Source organism: Rhinoraja longicauda, chromosome 8 (genome assembly GCF_053455715.1).
Source record: "Rhinoraja longicauda isolate Sanriku21f chromosome 8, sRhiLon1.1, whole genome shotgun sequence".
Classification (NCBI taxonomy): Eukaryota; Metazoa; Chordata; class Chondrichthyes; order Rajiformes; family Arhynchobatidae; genus Rhinoraja; species Rhinoraja longicauda.
Genome location: NC_135960.1, coordinates 7,320,394 through 7,346,845, shown reverse-complemented (window position 1 = coordinate 7,346,845; position 26,452 = coordinate 7,320,394). Strand labels below are relative to the sequence as shown.

Below are 26,452 nucleotides of genomic sequence, written 5' to 3'. Positions count from 1 at the left end.
CCTAGTTTCCTAGTTTACTAGCAGTGAAGTTTAACGTTAAGTGAGCAGGGTTGTGGAGCAGTTTAGCTGAGCAGTTAATTGTCCGATCCACGTTCCATGACATTCCATTAAACAGGAGCCTTCATCCTGAAGTCATTAGGAAGCCAAGTAACAAAGAAAATACTTGGTTTGGCTTGGAACCTCATTTTACACATCAGGGAAGCCTGATAAGTCATTAACCCACATGAATCACTTTCACAACAAATATAGCTCTAATACCTCAGAGTAAGAATCCCAGGTGCAACACGTTTACTGTTAACCTTTTTTAACCAATCCAGCTCACCCCCTCCATGGCACCCTGGTCAACCTGAGGAGCACCTTCAGCAACAGACAATAGACAATAGGTGCAGGTGTAGGCCATTCGGCCCTTCGTGCCAGCACCGCCATTCACTGTGATCATGGCTGATCATCCACAATCAGTACCCCGTTCCTGCCTTCTCCCCGTACCCCTTGACTCCGCTATCTTTAAGAGCTCTATCAAACAGACTGGTCCCACCAAGATGCAGCACGGAACTCCACAGGAGATCATTCTCCCCTGTGGCTATCAAACCTTACAATTCCTCCCCCTTCTGTCGTGGGGTAGACTGAGACTGACTCCCCACCCCCCTTCCCCCCACCCCTCCCCAATCTTGGCACATCCCCCAGTCCTTTCCACTCATCACTTTAATTCCTTGTATTTTGTGTTTTCATGACTGTTGGCGGATCAATTTCCCTCCAGGGATAAATAAATTTCTATCGCATCGTTTCGTTTTGTATCGTGTAGTGTCGTCGAGTCATACAGTGTGGAAACAGGCCCAACTTGCCCACACCGGCCAACATGTCCCATCAACACTAGTCCCACCTGTCTGCGTTTGGCCTTCACCATTCCGAATCTATCCAGTCCATGTAGCTGTCTAAATGTTTCTTAAACGTTGCGATAGTACCTGGGAGTACCTTAGCACCTCACCTTTCGTCTATCTTAAAAAAATAACAAGACGTGGTTTGAATAAAGAACTGTGCAGAAAGGAACTGCAGATGCCGGTTTACACCGAAGATGGACACAAAATGCTGGAGTAACTCAGCGGGACAGGCAGCATCTCTGGAGAGAAGGAACGGGTGGGTCAAGACCCATCTTCAGATAATAAAGAACTGTTGTTATTTTAACTGGAACTGAGAGACCGTGGTTTAATCAAATCAAACCTCGCACAAGTGTGTTATGTGATAAGGGGAGGATAAACGAGACCCGCCAAAGCTTGGCTAATGAAATGACAAAAAAAAATTAATGGCTATCTGGAAGGAATGACAAGTTTGCGATCTAACAGATGGGGTTGAAGGATTGACATTTGGGGCAGCAGATGTTGGTGTTGGGCACAGCTGGCTGTGTACAAGTGAGGGATGAGCAGAGGTTATATATCACGGCCGTTAACTGAGCAGCGGTTTCTATTGCAGCCCGGCCTATGCAGTCAATGGGGAGGTGCGTGTTTCAGATGATGCCAATTCTTTCACTTCTTCCTTTGCCCAATGGCTTGCAGAAGGTGGGGGGGGGTCACCATTTTATTCATTCACTCCCTGCGATCTGGGTCTTGCTCTTGTGCTTTCTTCCTGGGATGGCAGGACTTTCATATGAAGAAAGACTGGAAAGAGTCGGCTTGTACTCGCTGGAATTTAGAAGACTGAGGGGGGGGCTTATAGAAACACATAAAATTCTTAAGGGGTTGGACAGGCTAGATGCGGGAAGATTGTTCCCGATGTTGGGGAAGTCCAGAACTAGGGGTCACAGCTTAAGGATAAGGGGGAAGTCTTTTAGGACCGAGATGAGAAAACATTTCTTCACACAGAGAGTGGTGAGTCTGTGGAATTCTCTGCCACAGAAGATAGTTGAGGCCAGTTCATTGGCTATATTTAAGAGGGAGTTAGATGTGGTCCTTGTGGCTAAAGGGGTCAGGGGGTATGGAGAGAAGGCAGGTACAGGTTACTGAGCTGGATGATCAGCCATGATCATATTGAATGGCGGTGCGTACAGGCTCGTAGGGCCGAATGGCCTACTCCTGCACCTATTTTCTATGTTTCTATCTATGTTTCCCTCTCGCTCACTATGATGAGAGGAATAAACCGAGACATGGGTTTGGGCATCAACAGGAGTTGGCAGGAGATAGAAATCAAGGACGACATTTGGCCTTGGCTGGAGGGATGGGCTGGCAGGCGTGCCGTTGAAAATGAGCTTGGGGTACAGAGAGTGATACCGTGCGGAAACAGGCCCTTCGACCCTTCTTGCCCATGCTGACCAACATGTCCCATCTACACTAGTCCGCTTGGTCCGTATCCCACCAAACCTGTCCTATCCATGTACCTGTCTAGATGTTTCTTAAACTTTGGGATAGTCCCAGCCTCAACTACCTCCTCTGGCAGCTTGTTCCATGCACCCACCACCCCTTTGTGTGAAAATGTTACCCCTCAGATTCCTTCACCTTAAACCTTTGTCCTCTGGTCCTCGATTCACCTACTCTGGGCAAGAGACGCTGTGCATCTACCCAATCTATTCCTCTCATGATTTTATACACCTCTATAAGATCACCTCTCATCCTCCTGCGCTATAAGTGACCCAGCCAACTCAACCTCTCCCTACAGCTCACACCCTCCAGTCCTGGCCCATATCCCTCTAAACCAATCCTATTCATCTACCTGTCAGAGCCACAGAGTCTTACAGCATGAAAACAGGTCCTTCGGCCCAACTTGCCCACACCGGCCAACATGCCCCATCTACACTAGTCCCACCTGCCAGCGTTTGGCCCATATCCCTCTAAACATGTCCAATCCATGTACCTATCTAATCGTTTCTTAAGTGTTGCGATAGTGTCTGTTTTTACTTAAATGTTGCGCTAGTCTCTGCTTCAACTATCTCCTCCGGCAGCTCGTTCCATTCACCCACCGTCCTTTGTGTAACAATGTAACCCCTAAGGTTCCTTGCCCCCCTAACCTTAAACATATGTCCTTCGGTTCTCGATTCCCCTGATATGTTGTGTGGATAATCCAGAAAGGAATCTGTACTGAGGTACTTAACAAAGGTGAACTTTCAGGAGATAGTTTCATGTAATGGGGCCCACACCTAGGGTTGCCAACTGTCCCGTATTAGCCGGGACATCCCGTATTTTGGGCTAAATTGACTTGTCCCGTACGGGACCGCCCTTGTCCCGTATTAGGCCCGGGGGACACTGTAGGCCCGGATGCTGTAGGTCTGGACAGTGTAAGTCCGAACAGTGTAGTAGGGAAAAAACTGCAGATGCTGGTTAAATGCTGGATGCTGGATGCACGGTGGCGCAGCGGTAGAGTTGCTGCTTTACAGCGAATGCAGCGCCGGAGACTCAGGTTCGATCCCGACTACGGGCGCCGTCTGTACGGAGTTTGTACGTTCTCCCCGTGACCTGCGTGGGTTTTCTCCGAGATCTTCGGTTTCCTCCCACACTCCAAAGACGTACAGGTATGTAGGTTAATTGACTGGGTAAAATGTAAAAATTGTCCCTAGTGTGTGTAGGATAGTGTTAATGTGCGGGGATCGCTGGGCAGCGCGAACTCGGTGGGCCGAAGGGCCTGTTTCCGCGCTGTATCTCTAAATCAAAAAATAAATAAAAATCTGTGTCTACCTTCTGGACAGTGTAGGTTTGGATAGTGTCGGCCCGGTGTTGCCTAACGGAGGTTGCGTAGCAACCCCCCTCCCGGCCCGGGCGGCCGCCATTGGTGGAGCGGGAGCACGTGGCCACTGGCTGGGTGAGGTCACGTGGGGCGCGGGGCGGTGACGTCACCTTGTCCCGTATTTAGGAGTGAGATAGTTGGCAACCCCTACCCACACCTTTGCAACTGATCAATGTTAAATGTTTTAGATGCAAACCGCCCATCTCTTGCAAAGGCTGCTGCTACACAAGCATCCCAAATATTTAGAAACAAGGAACTGCAGATGCTGGTTTCCAAAAAGGACACAAAGTGCTGGAGTAACTCAACATGTCAGGCAACATCCTTGGAGAACATGGATAGGTGATGTTTCGGGTCAGGACATTTCTGCTCCGGCCCACCAAGTCCGCACCGACCAGAATGCACACTGGGGACAATTTACAATCGCACCAAAGCAAATCAACCTACGAACCTGGACATCTTTGGAGTGTGGGAGGAAACCGGAGCACTCGGAGAAAGCGCAAGTGGTCACAGGTGGAACGTACAAACAACACTCGCAGTCAGGATCGAACCCGGGTCTCTAGCGCTCTAAGGCAGCAACTCTACCGCTGGGAAGTGATCGATGTTTGACATGGACTTGATGGGCCGCAGGGCCTGTTTCCTTGCTGTATCTCTCTCTGAACACAGCAGGGGAATGGGGTTACGAGAGAAAGATAGATCAGCCATGATTGAACGGTGGAGTAGACCTGATGGGCTGAATGGCCTAATGCTGCTCCCACTAGCTACGAACATGAACCCGAACCTTTGCTTCCATCCATGCTGCCTGACCAGCTAAGTTCCTCCAGCAGTTTGATTTTTGCTCCAGATTCCAACAATGGCGGTCTCTCGTGACACCGGTTAATATAAGATTATTAAGGGATTGGACACATTAGAGGCAGGAAACATGTTCCCAATGTTGGAGGAGTCCAGAACCAGGGGCCACAGCTTAAGAATAAGGGGTAGGCCATTTAGAACGGAGATGAGGAAAAACGTTTTCAGTCGGAGAGTTGTAAATCTGAGGAGTTCTGCCTCAGAAGGCAGTGGAGGCCGATTCACTGGATGCTTTCGAGAGCTAGATAGAGCTCTTAAAGATAGCGGAGTCAGGGGGTATGGGGAGAAGGCAGGAACGGGGTACTGATTGTGAATGATCAGCCATGATCACATTGAATGGCGGTGCATTGAATGGCGGAATCAAGGAGAAGGCGGGCACGAGTTATTGATTGTGGACGATCAGCCATGATCACAATGAATGCCGGTGCTGGCTCGAAGGGCCGAATGGCCTACTCCTGCATCTATTGTCTATTGTCTATTAATTGTATCTCACTGATACGTGAATCCAAAAGCCAGCACCCCTGACAGTGCAGACCATCCTTATCGTTGAATCAGAGCTTTGTTCTGACATGCAAACAAGCTTTCCGAATTCATGCCAATTTTATCTGTCCCAGTACAGTGTGATAGACAGTGTTAGTGAGACGCCACATATCGCAGAGTCAGAGCATTAATGAGACTTGAGTGTTCTGTTGATAAACTGCTTTTTGTCCCATACCAAATGCAATGTCTCTCATTATTTTGATTTAGTTCCTCTCCATCTCTCCCAAGAACTCGACTGCCCTCCGGAAAGGCAGGCCCTATATATAGACGGGAAACAGAATTATTGCTCCCACTGCTCTTATATAAAGATATTATTAGGGCATCAGCCACTATGCAGTGAAAGGAGGTATGTTAGCAGTCTCCGGCTAACACAATCATTGTACTGCAGTACTTGCAGTGGGAGTGTAGAAGTTTAGTTTAGTTTAGTTTAGTTTAGTTTAGTTTAGAGACACAGCTTGAAAATATCCCTTCGGCCCACCGAGGCATAGAAACATAGAAACATAGAAAATAGGTGCTGGAGGAGGCCATTCAGCCAGCACCGCCATTCATTGTGATCATGGCTGATCGTCCACAATCAATAACTCATGCCTGCCTTCTCCTTGATTCCACTAGCTCCGAGAACTCAATCCAAGTCTCTCTTAAATCCATCCAGTGATTTGGCCTCCACTGCCCTCCGTGGCAGAGGATTCCACAAATTCACAACTCTCTGGGTGAAAAAGTCCCTTCTCACCTCAGTTTTAAATGGCCTCCCCATTATTCTAAGACTGTGGCCCCTTGGTTCAGGACTCACCAAACATTGGGAACATTTTTCCTGCATCTAGCTTGTCCAGTCCTTTTATAATTTTATATGTTTCTATTAGAATCCCCTCTCATCCTTCTAAACTCCAGTGAATACAAGCCTAGTCTTTTCAATCTTTCCTCATATGACAGTCCCGCCATCCCAGGGATCAATCTCGTGAACCTCCGCTCCACTGCCACGCAGACCAGTGATCCCTGCACACTAACACTATCCTACACACACTGGGGACAATTACCCAACAATCCTGCACGTCTTTGGAGTGCGGGACGAAACAGGAGCTTCCCAGAGTAAACCCAAGGCAGGTCACGGGGAGAACGTACAAACTCCGTACCGACAAGCACTGGTAGTCAGGATCGAACCCGGGCCTCTGGCGCTGTAAGGGCAGCAACACTACCGCTGCGCCGCCGAGCTACCCTTAGTTAAGAGCATCGCAGAGTTTAGTAGAGTTGGATAAAGTTGAATAGAGATTTCCCTGCGTGGAGACTCCACTAGGGTCGTGCAGAAACTCCCCAAACTTACATAAAGGTTATGTTCCGTGAACCATGAAGTAAGTCAAGGTTTACTGTACATAAGATTTTTAGATTTATATTTAGAGATATAGCGCGGAAACAGGCCCTTCGGCCCACCGAGTCCGCGCCGCCCAGCGATCCCCGCACATTAACACTATCCTACACACACTAGGGACAATTTTTTAAAAACATTTTACCTACATACCTGTACGCCTTTGAAGTGTGGGAGGAAACCGAAGATCTCGGAGAAAACCCACGCAGGTCACGGGGAGAACGTACAAACTCTGTACAGACGGCGCCCGCAGTTGGGATCGAACCTGAGTCTCACGCGCTGCATTCGCTGTAAGGCAGCAACTCTACCGCTGCGCCGCCGTGCCGATAAGACAGAATCACCATCCCCATCCCCTGCCCTAAATAACTAGCCCCTTTAACCCCTGACACCCATACGAATCAAAATATCGATTGACTTGGCCTCCACAGCTTTCTGTGACAATGAATTGCACAGATTCAACACCTGACACTCATAGAGTCCTACAGCACAGAAAGAGGCCCTTCGGCCCATCGTGTCCGCGCCGCCGTTACCAAACACAGTCTAATTTTAATCCCATTTTCCCGCATTTGGACCGTAGCCCTGAATGTTGTAACATTTCAAGTGCCCATCCAAATGCCTCTTAAACGTTGTGAGTGTTCCCGCCTCCACCACCACCCCAGGCAGTGAGTTCCAGACTCCAACCACCCTCTGGGTGAAAAAGTTATTTCTCACATCCCCCCGAAACCTCCCTCCCCTTACCCTGTATCTATGTCCCCTCGTTGACACTCTCTGTTATATCTTCTGCATTTCATCCTCCTTTCCTCAAAAGCAAGGGACCATTCTTGGGACGATTCCATAAGCACTGGAGTCTTTTAGTTAATATATATTTTTTTTAATTTTAGTTTTAGTTTTAAAGATGCATCATGGAAGCAGACACACATCGGCCCACCGAGTCCGCGCCAACCAATGATCGCCCGCACACTGGTTCTATCCTGCACACTAGGGGGGATTTTGCAGATGGCCAATTAACCTACAAACCTGCACGTTCTTTGGGATGTGGGAGGAAACCGGAGCACCCGGAGAAAACCCACGTGGTCACAGGGAGAACGTGCAAACTCCGTACAGACAGCAACCATGGTCGGGATCGGACCCAACTCTACCGCTGTGACCTTACTGTAAAATAAAACTGAAAAGCTTGGCAGAAGTCGATAACCAGAATGTTTTTTTCCCCCCAGTTTGGCACAGTGATCAGCATCGTGATTAACTCTTCTTTGACTCGGTCTGCCGAGGTCAATAACAACAGGAAGATCTCCCTGTCTGAAGAAGGGTCTCGACCCAAAACATCACCCGTTCCTTCTCTCCAGAGATGCTGCCTGGCCCGCTGAGTTACTCCAGCTTTTTGTGTCGATCTTCGGTTTAAACCAGCATCTGCAGTTCCTTCCTACACATCGCGTTTATCCCCACAAGAGTCTCAGGAAGCTTTAGGCCAGGACTCTGAGCCAGAGAGAATGGGCAGGGAGGGCCAGCATGGTGGCGCAGCGGTAGAGTTGCTGCCTTTCAGCTGCAGAGACCCAGGCTTCGATCCTGACTACGGGTGCTGTCTTTACGGAGTTTGTAAGTTCTCCCCGTGACCTGCTTGGGTTTTCTCCGTGTCCTCCTGTTTCCTCCCACACTCCAAAGACGTACAGGTTTGTAGGTTAATTTGCATCTGTGTATTGGCCCCTTAGCAGAAGTGTCCATGTCGCGGGGCTGGAAACTGGAAGTGTCCTGAGCTAATTCTGCTACCACCACCGTCTATTGTACAAGTGATGGCTCCCACTGATTGTCGCCGGAAGCTTCCGCCCTTTTCAGGACAGACGATAACAGTGATAGACAATAGACAATAGGTGCAGGAGGAGACCATTCGGCCCTTCGAGCCAGCACCGCCATTCAATGTGAACATGGCTGATCATTCTCAATCAGTGCCCCGTTCCTGCCTTCTCCCCACACCCCCTGACTCCGCTATCATTAAGAGCTCTATCCAGCTCTCTCTTGAAAGCATCCAGAGAATCGGCCTCCACTGCCTTCTGAGGCAGAGAATTCCACAGATTCACAACTCTCTGACTGAAAATGTTTTTCCTCATCTCAGTTCTAAAAGGCCTACCCCTTATTCTTAAACTGTGGCCCCTTGTTCTGGACTCCCCCAACATTGGGAACATGTTTCCTGCCTCTAACGTGTCCAACCCCTTAATAATCTTATACGTTTCGATAAGATCTCCTCTCATCCTTCTAAATTCCAGTGCATACAAGCCTAGTCGCTCCAGTCTTTCAACATATGATAGTCCCGCCTTTCCGGGAATTAACCTAGTAAACCTGCGCTGCACGTCCTCAATAGCAAGAATATCCTTCCTCAAATTTGGAGACCAAAGCTGCACACAGTACTCCAGGTGCGGTCTCACCAGAGCCCTGTGCAACTGTAGAAGGACCTCTTTGCTCTTATACTCAACTCCTATTGTTATGAAGGCCAACATTCCATTGGCTTTCTTCACTGCCTGCTGTACCTGCATGCTTTCTTTCAGTGACTGATGCACTAGGACACCCAGATCTCGTTGTACGTCCCCTTCATGATCAACAATGAGTCTACTCAAATGCTCTCATTATGAATGCCAACATGCCATTAGGTTTCTTCACTGCCTGCTGTACCTGCATCAGATACCTAACACTTATTGGGTACCTGTACCTGTACCTAATCGAAACTTTGTGTCTCATCAAGGAAATAAGTGCAATGGGAGCATTAGACTGACATGGTAAAACATTGAGCACGTACACGTGCACACAAACACCATCAGACGATGATATTTATGAAGCAATTTTGAAATGGGACAGTACTAATTAAGGTCATAACTCCACAGAAAATCAATATTACACCGTCGTAAGATTCCCCAGTATGTCAAGTGTCTATGTTTATTTTCTCCCAGCTATAAAGGGCTGTGTTACATCTTATTAAATGTAATTGCGCTCGGTATTAAAATTCAGTAAAGATTGGTTGTCGTTAAAAATCACTTCAACAACACCGGGGGTGGGACGGTGGGGCAGCTGTACAGTTGCTGCCACACAGCACCAGCTTCCTTCCTGACTACGGGCGCTTCTCTGTACGGAGTTTGTACGCTCTCCCCGTGACCTGCGTGGGAGAGTTTGCTCCGAGATCTTTTGGTTTCCAAAGACGTACAGGTTTACACATCTCATCTGCTCCACTGCCGAGTCTCCTCAAGGTGTGCCTACTTTGAAGATGCTCCCCTTCCTCTCTCCGATGAGAGTCCTGCAACATCCCCTCTCTATCTCTCGACATCACTGTTTATATCTCTCGTTCCCCTTTCCCCCGACCCTCGGTCTGAAGAAGGGTCTCGACCCGAAACGTCACCCATTCCTTCTCTCCCGAGATGCTGCCTGACCTGCTGAGTTACTCCGGCATTTTGTGAATAAATTGATTTGTACCAGCATCTGCAGTTATTTTCTTATGCTGTCTTGACCCGCTGAGTTACTCCAGCTTTTTTGTGTCGATCTTCGGTTTGTAGGTTAACTGGTTTGGTATCAAATATAAATTGAGCCCACTGTGTGTAGGATATTATTAATGTACAGGAATCGCTGGTCGGCGTGGACTCGGTGGGCCGAAGGGCCTGTATTCGGGCTGTATCTCTAAACTAAACTAAACTAAACAAACTGAAATATCTGTCACACACAGCGTATCTGTGGGTTAACAGCTTCAGGCAAGAGCTGCTGATAACAAGTGTGGAGTGATATAGCATGGATGCAGACCCCTCAGTCCAACTTGCCCATGTTGACCAACAAGCCCCATCTACACTAGTTCCACCCGCCTACACTTTAGGCCTATCTACTACCGCGGTAGCGCAGCGGTAGAGTTGCTGCTTTACAGCGAATGCAGCGCCGGAGACTCAGGTTCGATCCTGACTACGGGTGCTGCACTGTAAGGAGTTTGTACGTTCTCCCCGTGACCTGCGTGGGTTTTCTCCGAGATCTTCGGTTTCCTCCCACACTCCAAAGACGTACAGGTATGTAGGTTAATTGGCTGGGTAAATGTAAAAATTGTCCCTAGTGGGTGTAGGATAGTGTTAGTGTACGGGGATCGCTGGGCGGCACGGACTTGGTGGGCCGAAAAGGCCTGTTTCCGGCTGTATATATATGATATGATGATGATGATATTTACTAAAACTCTTGTTTGTTTGTTTGTTTGTTTGTTCCTGAACTACAGCCAAAATGGTACATGATAGCGCAACAATTTCAGGCCCACCTTACTCACCGTCGTCCCTTTGGTGCTAACGGAAGAAGTTTCATTGAAATCGGTTATATTTTAAAAGTTATTCACATTTTAAAGTTTAAGTCTATCTCCTAGGGAGGGAGGGAGGGAGGGGGAGAGAGGGAGGGAGGGAGGGAAAGAGGGGAGGGAGAAGGGAGATGGTGGACCAGCAAGATATGTCATGTCTCCTGTTGTTCAATTTTGATGCTGTCGTGTGTATAATGGTAAGTGTAACGTTAAGAACTGAGTGCCAGAATGGTGTGATTTGTGCCTTGTGATATTTAGTTTAGTTTAGTTTAGAGACACAGCGTGGAAACAGGCCCTTCGACCCACCGAGTCTGCGCCGACCAGCGATCCCCACACACTAACACTATCCGACACACACCAGTGGACAATTTATATTTACAGAAAGCCAATGAACCTGCAGACCCGCACGTCTTTGGAGTGTGGGAGGAGACCGAAGATCTCGGAGAAAACCCACGCAGGTCACGGGGAAAACGAAAAACTCCGTTCAGACAGCACCCGTAGTCGGGACCAAACCCGGATCTCTGGCACTGAAAGTGCTGTAAGACAGCAACTCTACTGCTGCGCCAGCGGAATATTCATTATCTTATCAGTCTCGTGAATATTTGTGAATATGCGCAGTATATCTTGTGAAATAAAGCAGACCACACTAGCAACAGTGCGTACTGAAAACCTGTGCGTGTGTACATCTACCTGCCACTGCTGTAATATCTTTCAGATGCAGTCTATAAATATCAGATCTGACAAAGCCTTTTGAAGGTAATTTATAAAATTCTGGCCACTGCTGTGTAATATCATTCAGATGCAGTCTATAAATATCCTTTTGAAGGTAATTTATAAAATTCTGGCCCAGATCTACATTTAGAACAACAACTTTCATTTATAAAGTGCTTTCAGAGTAGCAAAGCGGCCAAGATTCTTCAAAGGTCCACTTCTAAACAAATAAACATGATCGAAAACACACCGGGAGATATCAGACTTAATGACCAAAGAGCTTGGACAAAGAGATGGGTTTTTAAAGCCCCTGTCCCACTTAGGCGATGTTTTAGACGACTACAGGCGACTAGGCTGTCGCCACACGGTTGCCGGGGTGTCGCCTGTACGGTCGTGAGTTGTCTCTAAAGAGTCGTAGCTTTTTTCTGGTCCCCGTTGGATTTTGAAATGTTTTAAAAATTTCGGCCAATGTTGGTTTGACGCCAATGATCGTACCTTGACGTCTCCTGACGGGGGTGCTGTAGTAGGATATCGCCAGGTGACATAGGTTGTCGCCGGTGCTGACTTCGGTGAATTCCATTGGCGACCACCTACGTCAACCTATGTCAACCGGCGACAGGTACCGGCGCCAAAACCGGAGGCCAAAATGACGTGAATAGTCTTCGGTTGTCGCCGACAGGGTCGTAGCTTGTCGCGGGTGGATGTAGGTTGACTTCGGTTGTCTTAGGTTGTCGCCTGTATGGTCGTAGGTTGTCCTAGGCGCGGCCGTAGGTGGACGTCCTAATTCGTGACGATTGGGTCGCCGGTTGTCGTTCGCTTGCCGTAGCTTGACGTCGACTAGGCGGTAGGTTGTTGTAGTTTGTCGTAGACATTGTCGTAGGGGGGGGTCCAGTCTTCGGTTTTTCGGCGACCTGCTACGCCTGTGACAGTCGCCGGCAGTCGCCTAAAAAATCGCCTCAGTGGGACAGGCCCTTAAGGAGTGTCTTATACATTGAACAAAGCATGGAGATGCAGAAAAATCAAAAGTTAGGTCTTCACTGCCTGAGGTGCAGCCAACAAGGTTTAGAGATTCAGCGCGGAAACAGGCCCTTCGGCCCACCGAGTCCGCGCCGGCCAGCCCACCGAGTCCGATAGTTCTATCCTACACACACCAGGGACACTTAGCAGACCTACCAATTAACCTACAAGCCTGCACGTCTTTGGAATATGGGAGGAAACCAGAGCACCCGGAGAAGACCCACGTGGTCACAGGGAGAACATGCAAACACCACGCAGCCGACACCCGAGGTTTGGATTGAACCTGGCTGTCTGGTGCGGAGAGGCAGCAGCTCTACCCGCTGCACCAAGTGTGCCGCCTTAATGACGCGGATAGGAAAGGAGAACTCCACACGGACTGCACCCGTAGTCAGGTTAGAACACGGGTCTCTGGCGTCGTGAGACAACAACTCTACCGCAGCTCAACACTGCTCAACACAAGGCCGAACCATGATGATCAGAGATGATCAACAGCCCATGATTTGTGTACCACAGATATTTTAGTTGGTTACTAGACCAAGAGGAGCCGTTGGGCTCAAACCTCTCGTGCATTGGTGCAGCTCCCTCCCTCCCTCCCTCCCTCCCTCCCTCCCTCCCTCCCTCCCTCCCTCCCTCCCTCCCTCCCTCCCTCCCTCCCTCCCTCCCTCCCTCCCTCCCTCCCTCCCTCCCTCCCTCCCTCCCTCCCTCCCTCCCTCCCTCCCTCCCTCCCTCCCTCCCTCCCTCCCTCCCTCCCTCCCTCCCTCCCTCCCTCCCTCCCTCCCTCCCTCCCTCCCTCCCTCCCTCCCTCCCTCCCTCCCTCCCTCCCTCCCTCCCTCCCTCCCTCCCTCCCTCCCTCCCTCCTTCCCCCCTCCCCCCTCCCACCCCTCCCCTTCCCCTCCCCCCACTCCATCCCCCTCAACCCCCGTTATCTCCCTCCTCCCCCTCCTCCTCCATCCTCTCGCCCTCTCTCCCCCCTCCTCCCCCTCCCCTGTCCCCCTCCCCCCTCCCCCCTTCCCCTCCCCACTCCATCCCCCTCAATCCCCCTTATCCTCCCTCCTCCCCTCCCCTCCTCCTCCCTCCCCCTCCCACCTCCCTCCCCCCTCCCACCTCCCTCCCCCTTCCCCCTCCCCTCCCCCCTTCCCCTCCTCCCCCTCCTCCCCTCCCCATCCATCTCCCTCCCTCCCCTCCCGCTTCCCCTCCCCCACACCATCCCCCTCAACCCCCCTAATCCTCCCTCCTCCCCTCCACCTCCTCCTCCACCCCCTCCTCCTCCCCTCCTCCACCCCTCCCCCTTCCTCCCTCCCTCCCTAGGAGATAGATGTAAACTTTTAAATGTGAATAACTTTAAAAATATAACACCGATTTCAATGGAACTTCTTCCATTAGCATCAAAGGGACGACGGTGAGTAAGGTGGGCCTAAAATTGTCACGCTATCGTGTACCGTTTTGGCTGTAGTTCAGGAACAAACAAACAAACAAACAAACGAGAGTTTTAGTGTATAGATGATGCTGAAAGAGATATGGGGGAGAGGAGGAGGAGTGGCCGTGGAGGGGAATTAAAACGCGGATGATCGCTTCAAAGTGAAAGTGCTCGCTTAACCCAGAGCCAGTCCAAACATAAGTAGGGCTTGAATTGAGTGCGGAATTATCAATCTAGTTTTAAATTAGGTTGGGAGCCTTACACAGCCTGACCACTGAAAGAAACTGCTGAGTGCTTATAGGCTTTGTGCAAAGATTATTTTTCTGCTTTATCTCCAATGGACAGCTTCCGAGCAAGCTCAGCAAACCCTGCAAAAATATTTCCAATTGTTTCACTCTGAGTCAATGAGTGCCATATCCACTGTGCTATTAAATTATTAAAGATGGATCATCTGGGCAAAAAACCAATGAAATCCTCATTTTGTGCTTTCAGATTCCAAGCATTAAGATTTATTTTTTCCCTTTTCCATCGTTCAGTTGGATACCCTTCCCTTTCTTTCGGTCTACCTCGAGTTCCTCAGTTCCCGCTCGTTACATAGCCATGTACTCCTTTGGATATTAAATTGGTGAGCAGAGATAATTCTCTTCTCCGTTCCTTCCGTTCGCTCTGAGTAACGGCATTCAAAACTTTGGACCAATGTGAACACTTTGAAGGACAGAGAACTCAAGAGTTATGCAATAAAATTCACAGTTCATGAGTTACAGGAGCAGAATTAGGCCATTCGGTCCGCCATTCAGTCACGGCCGATCTACCTCTCCCTCTCAACCACATTCTCCTGCCTTCTCCTCATAACAATAGACAATAGATGCAGGAGTAGGCCATTCAGCCCTTCGAGCCAGCACCACCATTCAATGTGATCATGGCTGATCATTCTCAATCAGTACCCCGTTCCTGCCTTCTCCCCATACCCCCTGACTCCGCTATCTTTAAGAGCTCTATCTAGCTCTCTCTTGAAAGCATCCAGAGAATTGGCCTCCACTGCCTTCCGAGGCAGAGAGTTCCACAGATTTACAACTCTCTGAGTGAAAATGTTTTTCCTCATCTCCGTTCTAAATGGCCTACCCAATAGGCAATAGTTAATAGTCAATTTATTTAATCACATACACATAAATGTGCAGTGAAATGAAAAATTACCTGGTTTACCCCCTTATTCTATTGCGTAACCCATGACACCCGTACTGATCAAGAATCTATCTATCTCGGCCCTAAAAATATCTGTTGGCGTGGCCTCCTCAGCCTTCTGCGGCAATGAGTTCTGCAGATTCACCACCCTCTGACTAAAGAAATTCCTCCTCATCCCCATTTTTCTCCAATGAAAGAACCTGTTCCAAGGTTAAAAGGCCTGTCCACCGCACTGTGGTTTAACTAACTAGGATGTTAGTTAAAGTCCCTGTGCTGAAGGTTCGCCTTTAGTGTTGTCAACTGTCGGAGTTAAAATTAATAATCAAAAATCTATCAAACTCCACTTTTAAAATATCCATTGACCTGGCCTCTACAGCCTTCAGTGGCAGTGTATTCTACAGATTCATGAGGACCTGCAGCGTAGGTTTACTAGGTTAATTCCCGGAATGGCAGGACTGTCATATGTTGAAAGACTGGAGCGGCTAGGCTTGTATACACTGGAATTTAGAAGGATGAGAGGGGATCTTATCGAAACATATAAGATTATTAAGGGGTTGGACACGTTAGAGGCAGGAAACATGTCCCAACGTTGGGGAGTCCAGAACAAGGGGCCACAGTTTAAGAATAAAGAGTAGGCCATTTAGAACTGAGATGAGGAAAAACGTTTTCAGTCAGAGAGTTGTGAATCTGTGGAATTCTCTGCTTCAGAAGGCAGTGGAGGCCGATTCTCTGAATGCATTCAAGAGAGAGCTGGATAGAGCTCTTAAGGATAGCGGAGTCAGGGGGTATGGGGAGAAGGCAGGGACGGGGGTACTGGTTGAGAATGATCAGCCATGAACACATTGAATGGCAGTGCTGGCTTGAAGGGCCGAATGGCCTCCTCCTGCACCTATTGTCTATTGACTATTGTCATAGAGTCGTACAGTGTGGAAACAGGCCCTTCGGCCCACCTTGCCCACACCGGCCAACATGTCCCAGCTACACTAGTCCCACTTGCCTGCACTTGGTCCATATCCCTCCAAACCTGTCATATCCATGTACCTGTCCAACTGTTTCTTAAATGAAGGGATAGTCCCCAGCCTCAACTACCTCCTCTGGCAGCTTGTTCCATACACCCACCACCACTGTGAAAAAGTTACCCCTCAGATTCCTATTAAATCTTTTCCCCTTTCACTTTAAACCTATGTCCTCTGGTCCTCGATTCACCTACTCTGGGCAATGGACTCCGTGTATCTCCCCGATCTGTTCCTCTCATAATTTTATACATCTCTATAAGATCACCCCTCATCCTCCTGCACTCCAAGGAATAGAGAACCAGCCTACTCAACCTCCCCCCTATAGCTCACACCCTCTAGTCCTGGCAACATCCTCGTAAATCTTCTCTGTGCCCTTTCCAGCTTGACAACATCGTTCCTATAACATGGTGCCCAGTACTGAACACAATACTCGAACTACAGCCTCACCAACATCTTATACAACTGCAACATGACTTCAATACTCTGACTGATGAAGGCCAATGTGCCAAAAGTCTTTTTGACCAATGTGTTGATAATAAGTTGACTTTTCAAGGGTTAAGATTGCATCTTGCCAAATGAAAACCATTTGTTAACTAATATTAAAAACGCAACACACACACATTGGCAGTTTAATGAGCTCAGAGCCTGGTTGCATCAGATCCTCCCTTGATAACCAGATCTACTTATTCAGTATCCCAAACTGCTGAGTACAGGTTCAATGGTTTGCCTGGTGCCTTAAACGAAAATGCTTGCGATGTACAACTGAAGGATACAGAGACCATTCAGGACGGTGAGTGCATTATATCCCGTTCCATTGTTCTTTAGTTTAGTTTAGAGATACAGTGCGGAAACAGGCCCTTCGGCCCAGCAGGTCCGTGCTGACCAGCGACCCCCGCACACTAGCACTATCCCACGCACACACTAGGGGCAGGTTACAATTTTTACCAAAGCTAATTAGCCTAAAAACTTGTACGTCTTTGGAAGTTGGGGGATGAAACGGAGCACCTGGGGAAAAACCACGCGGGTCACGGGGAGAACGTACAAACTCCGCACAGACAGCACCCGTAGTCAGGATCGAACCCGGGTCCCTGGCGCTGTGAGGCAGCGACTCTACCGCTGTGCCACCGTGCCCTATGCTCTCTGACTGTTCCTTTATTACACTGAGTTATTAAAATGAACATTGGTTGGCGTGGTGGTGCAGTAGTGGAGTTGCCACCCATTCCTTCTCTCCAGAGATGCTGCCTGTCCCACAGGGCTACTCCAGCATTTTGTATCCATCTTCACGATGTAACGTTTAATAATTGCATAGTTGAGCGGGCGCTGGGTCTCGATTCCTCGGAGCGCAGGAGGATGAGGGGTGATCTTATAGAGATGTATAAAATTATGAGAGGAATAGATCGGGTAGACACACAGAGAGTCCCTTGCCCAGAGTAGGTGAATCGAGACCAGAGGACATAGGTTTAAGGCGAAGGGGAAAAGATTTGTACTAACTGCATACGTGACAATAAATATCCATCGCACCATTGACAAATATAACGACTCGAGAGACACGACACAGTGAGACCAAGGCTTGTACTCGCTGGAATTTAGAAGACTGAGGGGGGATCTTATAGAAACATATAAAATTCTTAAGGGGTTGGAGAGGCTAGATGCGGGAAGATTGTTCCCGATGTTGGGGAAGTCCAGAACCAGGGGTCACAGCTTAAGGATAAGGGGGAAGTCTTTTAGGACCGAGATGAGAAAACATTTCTTCACACAGAGAGTGGTGAGTCTGTGGAATTCTCTGCCACAGAAGGTACTTGAGGCCAGTTCATTGGCTATATTTAAGAGGGAGTTAGATGTGGCCCTTTTTGCTAAAGGGATCAGGGGGTATGGAGAGAAGGCAGGTACAGGTTACTGAGTTGGATGATCAGCCATGATCATATTCAATGGTGTGCAGGCTCGAAGGGCCGAATGGCCTACTCCTGCACCTATTTTCTATGTTCTATGTAAGTGTGTAGGAAAGAACTGCAGATGCTGGTTTAAATCGAAGAAAGACACAAAATGCTGGAGTAACTCAGCGGGACGGGCAGCATCTCTGGAGAGAAGGAATGGCGACGTTTCGGGTCGAGATCCTTCTTCAGACCAAGGAGAGCAGTAACGCGTGCAAGGCAGTTCCAGGCAAAGCACAGTTTGCGCGGCAGTTGTGCGGGCGACAAACATTAAACAATCCATTGTTTCGGAACTAGAATGTGGCCCCTACCATTCACCAGTGTCAGCATCACAGTTACACCGATATTTCGCATCCAGGCAACTATCGTCCAATTCCGCATGCGCATGTCTGACGTTCGGGCAGAGAGCCATCCCAGTACGTTTGCTTCTCATTGGTTCTCCCAATCCACCATGTGAAGGGGACTCCGCCTGCAAGACAAATGTGAGATATTACCAAGAATAAAACCCGCCGGGCATTAGCCTCTCCTGCAAATTAAGTCATCGACCGATGCACCGAGCGTGGAAACAGGCCCTTATGACAATAGACGATAGGTGCAGGAGGAGGCCATTCGGCCCTTCGAGCCACCACCGCCATTCAACGTGATCACGGCTGATCATTCTCAATCAGTACCCCCGTTCCTGCCTTCTCCCCATACCCCCTGACTCCGCTATCCTTAAGAGCTCTATCTAGCTCTCTCTTGAATGCATTCAGAGAATTGGCCTCCACTGCCTTCTGAGGCAGAGAATTCCACAGATTTACAACTCTCTGACTGAAAAGTTTTTCCTCATCTCCGTTCTAAATGGCCTACCCCTTATTCTTAAACTGTGGCCCCCTGGTTCTGGACTCCCCAAACGTTGGAACATGTTTCCTGCCTCTAACGTGTCCAACCCTCTTAATAATCTTATACGTCTCGATAAGATCCCCCACTCATCCTTCTAAATTCCAGTGTATACAAGCCTAGTTTGCTCCAGTCTTTCAACATATGACAGTCCCGCCATTCCGGGAATCAACCTAGTAAACCTTCGGCCCAACTTGCCCACACCGGCCACATGCCCCATCTTTGCTCGTCCCACCTGCCCTGTGTTTGGCCAATACCCCTCCAAACCTGCTGCTCACCCTGCTAATCCCGCCCCCCCCCCCCCCCCCCCCCCACCCCCAATAGTTTTTGTACTACTCTACGTGCCTTTGTAAATTGCCCCACGGGGACAAATAAAGTGTTTCTGAACTTTGAACATTGAACTTTGAACTGGGCCATCCATGTACCTGTCCAGGAAGGAACTGCAGATGCTGGTTTAAACCAAAGACAGGCAAAAAATGCTGGAGTAACTCAGCGGGACAGGCAGCTTCTCTGGAGAGAAGGAATGGGTGACGTTTCAGGTCGAGACCCTTCTTCAGACTGATGTCTGGGGGGGGGCGGAAGATGCATAGCGAAGGAAAATGGGAAAAAGGAATGGAGATCAAGGAAAATGTAGAATAGATCATAAAAGATAGAGGTGCAAGCAACCACTAAGTACACAAACATGGATGTACCTGTCTAACTGTTCTTAAACATTGGGATAGTCCCAGCCTCAACTACTCCTCTGGCAGCTCGTTCCATTTGTGTGAAAAAATTACCCCTCAGATTCCTATCAAATCATTTCCCTTCAACTTAAACCTAAGTCCACTGGTCCTCGATTCACCTACTCTGTACATCTAACTGTTAACTTTGATTTTTTTCTAACCTATAAAATTAATTTTGTTCGGGATGTAATGTTCAAAAGTCCGTAAGTCTCATTGGAGGAGAATTAGGCCATTCGGCCCATCGAGTCCACTCCACCATTCAACCATGGCTGATCTATCTTTCCCTCTCGACCTCATTCTTCTGCCTTCTCCCCGTAACTCCTGACACCCGTACTAATCAGGAGCCTGTCAATCTCCGCTTTAAAAATACCCGATGAATTGGCCTCCGCTGCCGTCTGTGGCAATGAATCCCACAGATTCACCACCCTCTGGCTAAAGTATTGATGAATACAGTTAGGAGAAAGAGAGTATGCCTCTGTTCTCACACCATCAACAATCTACACTGGCTTTTATTAGACAGACCATTGAATACAAGAGGAGGGAGATTAAGCTGCATTTTTATAAAACATTAACTCTCGGAATTGCGGACACTGGATTATCATATCATATCATATATATACAGCCGGAAACAGGCCTTTTCGGCCCACCAAGTCCGTGCCGCCCAGCGATCCCCGTACACTAACACTATCCTACACCCATTAGGGACAATTTTTACATTTACCCACGCAATTAACCTACATACCTGTACGTCTTTGGAGTGTGGGAGGAAACCGAAGATCTCGGAGAAAACCAAACTCCTTACAGTGCAGCACCCGTAGTCAGGGATCGAACCTGAGTGTCCGGCGCTGCATTCGCTGTAAGAGCAGCAACTCTACCGCTGCGCTACCGTGCCGACCCTTGCACAGGACACAAAGTACTGAAATCTTTATGAATCCATTTTACTAGCCCCTCGTCCATTGACTTCTTCGCCTTGTATGTTCTATGCAACAAGCCGATAGTTTCTTAATCAGGAGGGGAGAGGGGAAAGATTTTAGTGGAACCTGAGGGACTTTTTCACACTTAAGGTGGGTGTGTGTATAGAACGAGCTGCCAGACGAGGTACCAGATTAGGTACAAGGGGTCAAGAAGAGAGCGTTCACGTTCGCGGGCCTGTTTCCACCAACCTTTCCACCACCACCACGCAAGAAGCCATTGTCTGCAGATGCCAAGAAGTGTGTTCAGCTCTGGCTGAACAATTTCTAACCTTGTGAAGTGGACTCGATAAGAAGAAGAGCAGGTGCAAGATTTACAACATTTACAAGATATTTGGACAGGTACATGGATAGGAAAGATTTTGAAGGATATGGGTTAAATGTAGGCAGGTCGGTCTAGTACAGAAGGGGATCCTGGTTGGTATGAGCAAGTTGGGCCGAAGGGCCTGTTTCCATGCTACATGACCCTATAATTCTATGACTCAATGATTGCTGACACACGATTTTTTAAAATTTTAGTTTAGTTTATTAATTGTAATGTACTTGAAAAGCTTTTTGTTGAGAGCTATCCAGTAGAGCTATCCTGCTAGATGCAGGAAAAATGTTCCCAGTGTTGGGCGAGTCCAGAACAAGGGGCCACAGTCTTAGAATAAAGGGGAAGCCATTTAAAACTGAGGTGAGAAGGAACTTTTTCACCCAAAGAGCTGTGAATTTGTGGAATTCTTTGCCACAGAGGGCAGTGGAGGCCAAATCAGTGAGGGTTTGCAGCGTAGGTTTACTAGGTTAATTGCCGGAATGGCGGGACTGTCATATGTTGAAAGACTGGAGTGACTAGGCTTGTATACACTGGAATTTAGAAGGATGAGAGGAGATCTTGTCGAAACATATAAGATTATTAAGGCGTTGGACACTTAGAGGCAGGAAACATGTTCCCAGTGTTGGGGGAGTCCAGAACCAGGGGCCACAGTCTAAGAATAAAGGGGAGGCCATTTAAAACTGAGGTAAGAAAAAACAAATTCACCCAGAGAGTTGTGAATTTGTGGAATTCTCTGCCACAGAAGGCAGTGGAGGCCAATTCACTGAATTAATTTAAAAGAGAGTTAGATAGAGCTCTAGGGGCTAGTGGAATCAAGGGATAAGGGGAGAAGGCAGGCACGGGTTACTGATTATGGATGATAAGTCATGATCACTATGAATGCCGGTGCTGGCTCCAAGGACCAAATGGCCTCCTCCTGCACCTATTTTCTATGTCTGTGTCTAAGACACTATAAATGATTTCAATCAAGAAGTCCAGAGTGTACTGATAAAGGATACAACATTCAGTGCAAGATAAAGTCCGATTAATGATAGTTCAAAGGTCTCCAATGTGGTAGATGGGGTGGCAGGACCGCTCTCTGGCTGGTGAGAGGACGGTGTAGTTGCCTGGTAACAGCTGGGAAGAAACCGTCCCTGAATCTGGAGGTACACGTTGTCACACTTCTGTACCTCTTGCCTGATGGGAGAGGGGTGAAGAGGGAGTGGCCAGGGCGAGACTGGTCCTTGATTTATGCTGCTGGACTTGCTGAGGAAATGTGAAGTGTAGATGGAGTCAGTGGAAGGGAGGTTGGTTGGCGTGATGGTCTGGGCTGCGCCCACAACTATTTTCGATTCCAGATTCATTTAATTAAATTAACTTTAATTTGCAAGCTGCTGCGTTGCAATTTGAGCTGACATCAGGTGTTGATGGAATTCAGAAATGCTGGAAGTCCCTCTGCCTCCACTACCCACGCAAGCAGTGTGTGCAGCTTACAAACACCCTCTGTATGGAGAAGTTCTCCCTCGGAACCCATCTTAACCTTTTACTCTTGACCCGAATCATGCCCTTTCATTTCGGACACCCCTGCTACAGCAGGTAGTCTGAAGAAGGGTCTCGACCCGAAACGTCACCCATTCCTTCTCTCCTGAGATGCTGCCTGACCTGCTGAGTTACTCCAGCATTTTGTGAATAAATACCTTCTCTATATACCCTATCTGTGTCATAGAGTCGTAGAATTATAGAGTAACACAGCATGGAAACAAGCCCTTCGGCCCAAATATCGCACACCGACCAACATGTCCCATCGACACCATTCCCACCTGCCTGCGCTTGGTCCATATTCCTCCAAACCTGTCCTATCCATGTACCTGTCTAACTGTTTCTTGAACGACGGGATAGTCCCTGCCTCAACTACCTCCTCTGGCAGCTTGTTCCATACACCCACCACACTTTGTGTAAAAATCTTACCCCTCAGGTTCCTATTAAATCTTTCCCCCTTTCACCTTAAACCTTTGTCCTCCGCTTCCCGACTGCTAATTTCTGGCCAAGGAACTCTGTGTTTACCCGATCTATTCCTCTCACGATTTTGCACACTTCTCTCCCCTCGTCCACCTGCGTTCCAAGGAATGGAGACCCAGCCTACTCAACCTCTCCCCATAGCTCACACCCTCGAGTTCTGCCAACATCTTCTCAGCACCCTTTCCATCTTGACTACATCTTTCGGCACGGTGGCGCAGCGGTAGAGTTGCCGCCTTACAGCGAATGCAGCGCCGGAGACTCAGGTTCGATCCTGACTACGGGCGCCGTCTGTACGGAGTTTGTACGTTCTCCCTGTGACCTGCGTGGGTTTTCTCTGAGATCTTCGGTTTCCTCCCACACTCCAAAGACGTACAGGCATGTAGGTTAATTGACTGGGCAAATGTAAAAAATGTCCCTAGTGTGTGTAGGATAGTGTTAATGTGCGGGGATCGCTGGGCGGTGTAGACTCGGTGGGCCGAAGGGCCTGTTTCCGCGCTGTATCTCTAAATCTAAAAAAAAATCTAAAATCTAAAACATGGTGTCCAAAACTGAACACAATACTCTAAATGTGGCCTCACCAACGTCTTAAAAACTGCAACATGACTTCCACCCCATCAACGTCTATACTCTATACTGTGGCTCTGATAATGTGTAGAAGGGACTGCAGATGCTGGTTTAAACCGAAGATGGACGCAATAAGCTGGAGGAACTCAGCAGGGCAGGCAGCATCTCCGGAGAGAAGGAATGGGTGAAACGTCACCCATTCCTTCTCTCCAGAGATGCTGCCTGTCCCGCTGAGTTACTCCAGCTTTTTGTGTCTATCTGTGGCTCTGATAATGTTGTTTACCTTTCTCGGGTCCCTTGCCAGCCTTCTCCAGCTGAACCACCCCGGCAACAACCAGAGACGCGAGCTCAATTTGCAACATAGCAGCTTGGAAATTAAAATTTGTTTTAATTAAATAAACCTGGAACCAAAAATCGAACGTCAGTAATCATGATTATGAAACTACCAGCTTGTTGCAAAGACTATTTGGCTGAAAAATAGTCCAGAAGGGACGGGATCAGCAGCCAATACCTACGCTTGGCAGAGATGAGGACTCCAGACCCCGAGCAATGTGGTTCGACTCTTAACTATCCTCTGAAATGGGCTATCAAGCCATTCGATGGGCAAGGAATGCTAATCCTGCCAATGATCGCATTTCATGTGGAAGAAACAGAGATCATGTACTTTCAATGCAGTTACTAAAGACTATTGCAGCAGTTTAGGTTAGTTGTGTCTAGTTTAGTTTAGTTTAGTTTAGTTTAATTTCGTGACACAGCACGGAAACAGGCCCTTCGGAATGCAATGACCAATTTCAGTTGAGCATCGTAGTCCAGGATGATTTGTTCTCCCTCCCTCCCTCCCTCCCTCCCTCCCTCCCTCCCTCCCTCCCTCCCTCCCTCCCTCCCTCCCTCCCTCCCTCCCTCCCTCCCTCCCTCCCTCCCTCCCTCCCTCCCTCCCTCCCTCCCTCCCTCCCTCCCTCCCTCCCTCCCTCCCTCCCTCCCTCCCTCCCTCCCCCCTGCCAAGCCTTGCATTCTCTCTCTCTCCGTCCCTCCCCCACCCTCATCCTCCTGCCAGTTCCACTGTCCGCATCCATATATCCCTCCGTTATCACCACTGCCACAGCCAACAATGCACCGTTGTGGACTCCACCTTTCTTTGGTCATCGGTGCCGGCTCTGACGTGTTCTGAACCTTTTCGCACCTCTAGTTTCCCTGCCCCCCCCCCCCCTCCCTGACTCTCAGTCTGAAGAACGGTCTTGATCTAAAATGTCACCCATTCCATTTCTTCAGAGATGCTGCCTGTCCCGCTGAATTACTCCAGAATTTAGTGTCTATATTCGGTGTAAACCAGCATGGGCAGTTCTGACCCACACATGATTTATTCACTAATGCCATGTACTCTGCAAATACCGCTCAACTGAAATACACACTAATGCTGAGCTAAAGTTATGAGGTACCTTTGAATCCCGGCCAAAAATAATCCCAGTGCATTTTGTGTTGTTACTGCATTATTAATGGAACGTCACATCTCACCAAGCCTCAAATGAGTTATTATTTGCGGTTCATTTCCTAATATGTCTCTCTCTGAACCTGTAGGTTACTGGTTCAAATCTCACCACTGAGACCCAAGCACAAAACGTGGGCTGATTTTATAAAAACATCCAGCTTTGAAGGAGATTTGTACTCTCAGAAGCAATATCTTCTCCCATCCCGATTGTTAGAGCCATACAGTGATACAGCGTGGAAACAGGCCCTTCGGCCCAACTTGCCCATACTGGCCAATATTTCCCAGCTACACTGGTCCCACTTGCCTGCGCTTGGTCCGTATCCCTCCAAACCTGTCCTATCCATGTACCAGTCTAACTGTTTCTTAAATGTTGGGATAGTCCCAGCCTCAACCACCTCCCCTGGCAGGTGGTTGTTCCATGCACCCACCAACCGGCACGGTGGCGCAGCGGTAGAGTTGCTGCCTTACAGCGAATGCAGCGCTGGAGACCTGGGTTCGAACCCGACTACGGGCGCTGACTGTACGGAGTTTGTACGTTCTCCCCGTGACCTGCGTGGGTTTGCTCCGAGATCTTCGGTTTCCTCTCACACTCCAAAGACGGACAGGTTCGTTTGTAGATTCATTGGCTTGGTAAATGTAAAAATTGTCCCTAGTGGGTATAGGATAGTGTTAATGAGTGGGGATCGCTGGTCGGCACGGACCCGGTGGGCCGAAAGGGCCTGTTTCCACGCTGTAATCTCTAAACTAAACTAAACCACCCTTTGAGTGAAAATGTTACCCCTATTCATTTTTTTCCCTTTCACCTTGAACCTACGTCCTCTGATCCTCGATTCCCCTACTCTGGGCAAGAGACTCTGTGCATCTACCCGATCTATTCTTCTCATGATTTTATACACCTCTATAAGATCACCCCTCATCCTCCTGTGGTTGGATGGGGCGGGGAATGCACTAAAACAGGCAGGGGAGGTGCCAAGAGGAAGGGATATCAGAAAACAGCGGTCGTAGGATAGTAAAGGAAAAAAAACACAAGCAACAAATAAGACAATAGACAATAGACAATAGGTGCAGGAGGAGGCTATTCGGCCCTTCGAGCCAGCACCACCATTCAATGTGATCATGGCTGATCATTTTCAATCAGTACCCCGTTCCTGCCTTCTCCCCATACCCCCTCACTCCGCTATCCTTAAGAGCTCTATCTAGCTCTCTCTTGAATGCATTCAGAGAATTGGCCTCCACTCCCTTCTGAGGCAGAGAATTCCACAGATTTACAACTCTGACTGAAAAACGTTTTCCTCATCTCCGTTCTAAATGGCCCACCCCTTATTCTTAAACTGTGGCCCCTTGTTCTGGACTCCCCCCAACATTGGGAACATGTTTCCTGCCTCTAACGAGTCCAACCCCTTAATAATCTTATACGTTTCGATAAGATCTCCTCTCATCCTTCTATATTCCACTGTATACAAGCCTAGTCGCTCCAGTCTTTCAACA

The 26,452-nt window shown here is 48.6% G+C and overlaps 1 pseudogene across 1 annotated transcript in view; it reads right to left on the bottom strand.

Moving 5' to 3' along the window:
• LOC144595735 (contactin-associated protein-like 5) overlaps positions 1-26,452 on the bottom strand; it is an 852,226-nt pseudogene that overhangs the window by 234,986 nt on the left and 590,788 nt on the right. Inside the window, exon 14 of the transcript XR_013547532.1 lies at positions 18,340-18,497. The product of XR_013547532.1 is annotated as a contactin-associated protein-like 5 (transcript). The remainder of the gene's footprint in view (positions 1-18,339; positions 18,498-26,452) is intronic.